Source organism: Mus caroli, chromosome 8, assembly GCF_900094665.2.
Source record: "Mus caroli chromosome 8, CAROLI_EIJ_v1.1, whole genome shotgun sequence".
In the NCBI taxonomy this organism is placed as follows: Eukaryota; Metazoa; Chordata; class Mammalia; order Rodentia; family Muridae; genus Mus; species Mus caroli.
The window spans coordinates 68144057-68151285 of record NC_034577.1 but is presented as its reverse complement, the minus strand read 5'-3'; positions in this window follow the sequence as shown (position 1 = coordinate 68151285).

The following is a 7229-nucleotide window of genomic DNA, read 5'->3' as shown; positions in this document are numbered from 1 at the left end:
GAGAGAGAGAGAGAGAGAGAGAGAGAGAGAGAGAGAGAGCAGCCATGCCTAGTCCCTGATTTTAGTGGATTGTTTCAAGTTTCTCTCTATTTAGTTTGATGTGTCTACTGGTTTGCTGTTTATTGCGTTGATTATGTTTAGGTATGGACCTTGAATTTCTGATCATTCTAAGACTTTCAACATGAAGGGATGTTGAATGTTGTTAAACACTTTGTAAGCATCTAATGAAATGATCGAGTGTTTCTTTTTCTTTTAGTTTGTTTATGTAGTGGATTACTTTGATGGATTTCCATATATTGAACCATCCTTGCATCCCTGGGATGAAGCCTACTTGATGGTGGTGAATGATCATTTTGAAGTGCTTTTGGATTTGGATTGCAAGAATTTTATTGAGTATTTTTAAATCAATATTCATAAGGGAAATTGGTCTGAAGTTCTCTTTCTTTGTTGGGTCTTTGTGTGATTTTAGTATCAGTGTGACTATGGTTTCATAGAAGAAATTGAGTAGTGTTCTTTTGTTTCTGTTTTGTGGAATAGTTTGAAGAGTATTGATATTAGGTCTTCTTTGAAGGACTGATAGAATTCTGTGTGAGGCATTGGGCTATACACAGACAGTCTGGTCTCCAGTTGATCTGAGGTATGGAATCCTGGGACACGGTGGTGATAATTCATCTATATGGGACAGAAGGAGTTCTCTCATGTCTCCTGGACCCTGGCTCCTGTTGAAGTTACTGCCCACATAGCCCCCACAAGAGAAGCATGGTTAGTGGTCACCTAGGCAATGCCCCAAACTTCTGACCTTCAGACTAGACTCCTCCCCAGTTACCTAGCAACAGTAAAGATAACAGCATACCATAAGAGGGGCTGCTTGGTCCCACCTTACTCTCTTACTCCTCTTACTCTCCTCTCCTCTCTCCTCATTCTCTCCTCTCACTTTCTTTCTTACTCTCTAGCCTTTGTTCTCTCTCTCTCCTTTTCCCTCTTCTCTCCTCTTGGCCATGGCCGGTCTCTCTGTCTCTCTTTTACCCTCTCTCTTTCCCCCTGCCTTTCTATAGTAAAGCTCTAAAATCATAGACTGTCTCTGTTCATCAAGGCCTGCTGTACTTATTCTTGCTTGCGTGGGAACCTCTCTCCCTCAGCCCTCTCTCCCATAACCCCGAAGGCTACAGGATGTCATCCTGGGGCCCCAGTCGGGGGCTCCCCCTTGTCCACACCCCCACCCTGCCCAGTGAGATCAGTGGCTTCGAAGTCCATCTGGGGCTGAGTGGAAAGCGTCTGGCAGCCCTCCTGCATCTGCTTGCCCAGAGTACTAGAGGAACTCTGGCTAGATGTGGGCTATCCTCCCTTCCCCCATTCCGCTACCCCTTTTAGTTCTCACAATTCTGCACTAAACCTATCTGGTCCTGGGCTCTTTTTGGTCAGGAGACTTTTAATGACTGCTTCTATTAACTCTTTAGAGGTTATGGGATAGTTTAGATGGTTTACCTGACCCTGATTTAACTTTGGTATTTGATATCTGACTAGAAAAGTATCCAATTCATCCAGATTTTCCAGTTTTGTTGAGTATAGGCTTATGTAGTATGATCTCGGGATTTTTTTTTTAATTTCCTCAGTTTCTGTTGTTACATCTACCTTTTCATTTCTGATTTTGTTAATTTGGATACTGTCTTGTGCCCTCTAGTTTGACTAAGGGTTTATCTATCTTGCTGATTTTCTCAAAGAACCAGCTCCTGGTATTGTTGGATCTTTGTATAGTTCTTTTTGTTTTGATTTGGTTGATTTCAGGCCTGAGTTTGATTATTTTCTGCTGTGTACTCCTCTTGGGTGTATTTGCTTTTTTGTTGTAGAGCTTTCAGGTTTACGCTCACCATGGTTTCTTTTTGTAGGCACTCAGAGCTATGAGTTTTCCTCTTAGGACTACTTTCTTTGTGTCCCATAAGTTTGGGCATGTTGTACTTTCATTTTCATTAAATTCTAGAAAGTCTTTAATTTCTTCCTTGTCCAAGTTATGACTAAACAGAGTGTTGTTCAGCTTCCATGTTTATGTGGGCTTTCTGTTGGTTTTGCTACTATTGAAGACCAGCCTTATACTGTGATGATCTGATAGGATGCATGGGCCTATTTCAATCTTCTTATATCTGTCGAGGTCTGTTTTGGGACCAATTATATGGTCACTTTTGGAGAAGGTACCATGAGTTGCTGAGAAGAAGGTATATTCTTTTGTTTTAGGATGAAATGTTCTATTGTTATCTGTTAAATCTATTTGGTCCATAACTTTTGATAGTTTCGGCATGTCTCTGTTTAGCTTGTGCTTCCATGATTGATGAGACTGGGGTATTAAAATCTCCTACTATTATTGTGTGAGGTGAAATGTGTGCTTTGAGCTTTAGTAAAGTTTCTTTTATGAATGTGGGTGACCTGGAATTTGGAGCATGGATGTTCAGAATTAAGAGTTCTTCTTGGTAAATTTTTCCTTTGATGAGTATGACGTGTCCTTCCTTATCCTTTTTCATAATTTTTGGTTGAAAGTTGATTTTATTTGATATTATAATGGTTATTTCATCTGGTTTCTTAGGACCATTTGCTTGAAATATTGTTTTGCAGCATTTTACTCTGAGGTAGTGTCTGTCTTTCACACTGAGGAGCATTTCATGTATATACCAAAATGCTGGGTCCTATTTACAGATCTAGTCTTTTAGTCTATGTCTTTTTATTGGGGAATTGAGTCCATTGATGTTAAGAGATATTAAGGGTTAGTGATTGTTGCTTCCTGTCATTTTTTATGTTATTTTTGTTTGTGTGGCTATCTTCTTTTGCATTTGTTGAAAGAAGATTACTTTCTTGATTTTTCTAGGGTATAGTTTCCCTCCTTGTGTTGGTGTTTTCCATTTATTATCCTTTCTAGGGCTGCATTTGTGGAAAGTTATTATGTAAATTTGCTTTTGTCATGGAATATTTTGGTTTTATTCATCTATGGTAATTGAGAGGTTTTCTGTGTATATCAGTCAGAACTGGCTTTTGTGTTCCCTTAGAGTCTGAATGACACCCAGGATCTTCTTCTAGCTTTCATAGTCTCTGGTGAGAAGTCTGGTGTAATTCTGATAGGTCTGCCTTTATATGTTACTTGACCTTTTTCCCTTACTGCTTTTAATATTCTTTGTTTGTTTAGTGCATTTGGTGTTTTTACTGTTATGTGACAGGAGGAATTTCTTTTCTGGTCTAACCTATTTGGAGTTCTGTAGGCTCCTTGAATGTTTATGGGCATCTCTTTCTTTAGGTTAGTGAAGTTTTCTTCTATAATTTTGGTGAAGATATTTATGGGCTCTTTAAGCTGGGAATCTTCACTCTCTTTTATACCTATTAACCTTAGGTTTGGTCTTCTCATTGTGTCCTGGACTTCCTGAATGTTTTGGGCTAGGATCTTTTTGCATTTTGCATTTTCTTTGACTGTTGTGTCAATGTTTTCTATGGTATCTTCTGCCCCTGAAATTTTCTCTTCTATCTCTTGTATTATGTTGGTAAGCTTGTATTTTTGACTCCTGATCCTTTCCCAGGTTTTCTATCTCCAGGATTGTCTCCCTTTGTGATTTCTTTGTTATTTTTAGTTCCACTTTTAGATCCTGTATTGCTCAATTCCTTCACCTGTTTAATTGTAGTTTTGTGTAATTTTTAAATGGATTTTTGTGTTTCCTCTTTATGGGCTTCTACCTGTTTACCTATGTTCTCTAGTATTTTTTAAGGGAGTTATTTAAGTCCTTCTTAAAGTCTGCTATCACCATCATGAGATGTGATTTTAAATCTGAATCTTGCTTTTCTAGTGTGTTGGGGTATCCAGGGCTTGATGTGGTGGGAAAACTGGGTTCTGATGATGCCAAGTAGCCTTGGTTTCTGTTGCTTTTATTCTTGCCCTTATCTCTTTCCATCTGGTTATCTCTGGTGTTAGCTGGTCTTGCTGTCTCTGATTGTGGCTTTTCCCTCCTGCAAATCTGTGTGTCAGTACTCTTGTGAGACCAGTTCTCTATGGGAGGTATTTGTGTATGGAGAGCTGCAGCACATGGTCAGCTCCGGGGTGAAGACAGAAACTGGAAGGATCCTGTCCCTGGCTGTTCCTTGGTTCCTGTGTCCTGATTGCTCTGGGCAGGTCCCTCTTGGGGCAGGAATTTGAACAGAAGTGGTGTTCTTACCTGTGTTCAGAGGCTTGTCTGCACTCTGGGAGGCCAGCTCTCTTCTGGCAGTATTTGGGTATGGAGTGCTATGGCACAGAATCAGCTCTGGGTGCTGTGACAAAAGGTCAGTTCTGGGTGCAGACCTTATGTGTACTTCTTAATAAAGAGTTAGAAGACAAAAAGAAAATACTTCTGAAGCTTGTGATAGCCAACAGGTGCTACAAAATGCATTAGAATCATGTAAATATAAATAATTCCAGGTATTAAAGAAGTATAAAATATAAAGCGAATCACTTTCAAAGGTGAAAAGCAAAGCAAGCGTATGGGGAGCATAAACATTGTTTTGATCAAATATTTCAACATTTCTGAACAATATCCAGATGCCTTGGGTTAATGATGAATAGGATAGAAAAAAAGAACTAAAATTCTCTATGTCTACATCATCTATATCTATATGTACACATATATCCCATCTACTTCTACATCTGTATGTGTCTGAAGTCCTGGCAGTATCCCTTCTCTGTCTAGTGCTACTTTGATTATTCTCCCATATATATTATCTCAGGCTTCACACATGTACAATTCTGCCCAAGTCCCCCTTCCAGAATAAGGATCAACTTATTGTTCTTTCCTTATTCAAAGTAAAAGAACTATTGCATTTGTTTAGGAAAAACTTTAGATAGGTCAACGTCTCCAAGATTAAAGGAAAAAAAAATCCAAAAATTACCTTGACATGGTGAAAGTGGTTTAAGAAATAAGTGAGTGAGATAATTCTTTTTGTTTGGTCTTGGCTTGGCATCCCTCCAGGATTAACATTAGCAGATCCAAGGTATACAGCCACTTCTGTATTGGAGGAGCTTTGAATGCCTGAGTTGCTGGTCACCTCTGATCTTCCTTAAGGTCCACAATGAGCAGAAAGAAACCTGGTTATTTATCTTTTTAATGGCACATCTCTATGCAAAACCCTCCCTTGATTATTATTAAATGAAAGTTTCTCCTCTATAATAATTCAAAGTGTTTTTAAAATATCAGATCAGGACCATTGTTTTGTTACTTTGCAAGGAACTTTTGTTTTAAGTTTTAGGCTTGAAATTGGCCTTTTACATTCTTTTAAGAAGACACCCTAGTTTTCTTTATGTTTTTTGATAAAACACTGTGACTGAGAACAGCTTAGGAGAGGTAAAGGTTTATTTGTTTTATACTTCCAAGTTACTATCCCTCACTGAGGAAAGTCAGAGCAGTAATTCAAAAAGAAACTTGGAAGCTGAGACCAAGAAAGAACTCTGCTCACTGCACAGAACTCTGCCTGCTCACTCACAGGCTTGCTTGGCTGGCTTCCTTACTCACTAAGACCACCTGATGATTCTATCTCCAGCCCTCCTATAATAGTTAACAAGGAAGACAGCAACTATGATCTGAGTTAATTGAGACTCCCTTCTTAGGTGACTCCAGGATGAATCAAGTCAGTTCAAGCCAACCAGGCAGACGTTTTTGTAGAATTTCTGCTTAGAGCACAAAACCTCAGATAAATAGGAAATGGTTTCACTGAGAATCTTCAATTTACTTAGCTAATACATATTGTTATTTTTCTTAATCTTTAGAAAAATCATGAATTTTAATAATTCCTTTCCTTGCATAAAAGTTTCTTGTCACAAATAAGTTAAATTGTGGGGACTGGAATCCACATCTGAAATCCACATGCAAGATTCTATCCATAATCTGGCTTATGCACTGTGATGAAGTCCTCTTTACCTAATGGTATAACGTCTTCTGTGTTAGAAGTTGTCATGTTCATTCTATACTCTGATTTTGCAGAGAATTTAACTCTTTTGAACTTTTTTTTTCATTTTCCCCAAATGATAGAGACATTTGTTGGACGGTTGGGAAGCAGTGGGATCTCTGAGTGATTAGCTTCTAGGGGGGGTCCTTTTTACTCTATTTAAACATTTACTTATTTTTATTTTATGTGTATGAATGCTTGTCTGAATGTGTATGCAGCACCCACAGAGACCAGAAGAAGGTTTGGACCCCCTGGGTCTGGATTTGCAGATTTTGAGCCACCTTGTGGGCTCTAGGGATTAAACTCAGGTCTTCTTTAACAGCAGACAGTGCTGTTAACCATTGAGATATCTCTGCAGCCCCTTGAAGATCCCTTTTCACTATTTTCTTTGCACTTGGAAAGTATTTTCATTTGTTCAGAGGGAGACTTTGCTTTTAAAATGTAAATCACTGTGTGTTCATATATTTAATTTGCAGGGCACCCACTAATGCCCTTCCATTTTGGGTCAGTAACCTAAGTTGGAAATACCTAATGTATTTGGAAATAATTCTCTGCCTACCTTTCCAGTGCTTCTGAAGGACCCCTCTTCCTCACCTCAAATGTATTTTGCCCAAATGGATATGAAAACAACAAAGAATGTTAGATAATGACAGATGGCAGTGGGGGCCAATGACAATCGTCCTCCTTCATCTGATTTCTATGTGCTGGATATGGTTGACACCCAGGTGAGTGGCAACCAAAAGAATAACTATAAGATATACAAATACTTCTGTTCCATCACTTTGGTTACAAGAATCTTTTCTGTAGAAGAAATTAACTACCTACTTCTTACAGTAGAAAATAAGAACAGACTATGAAGTTTTTGTTTTCCTTTTGAGACAGGGTCTTGCTATGCAACTCTGGTTGATATCAAATTCATAATCCTCTTGCTTCTGTGTCCCAAGAGCTGAGCTTACTGCAATCATAGCCAGCAGGACATTTTTTTTTAAATAACGTAAATGCAGGGGAAGAGATTAGTAATTCTAGAAAGTAGGCAAAAGGTAATTGTCTAAGAACACAGTATAAGAGGAGAACAGGATTTTTTGCAAGCAATGTACACCTTGGTTTTCTTTCCACTCTAGAGGATAACACAGCAGACAACACATGTGCACATTGATGAGAACAAAACAACTCTAGTTGGTTAGTTGGTTAGTATGATTACATTGTTGTCCAAAAGATCTTATTGTTTATGCATGATGTGTGTGTTTCTCTCTCTCTCTCTCTCTCTCTCTCTCTCTCTCTCT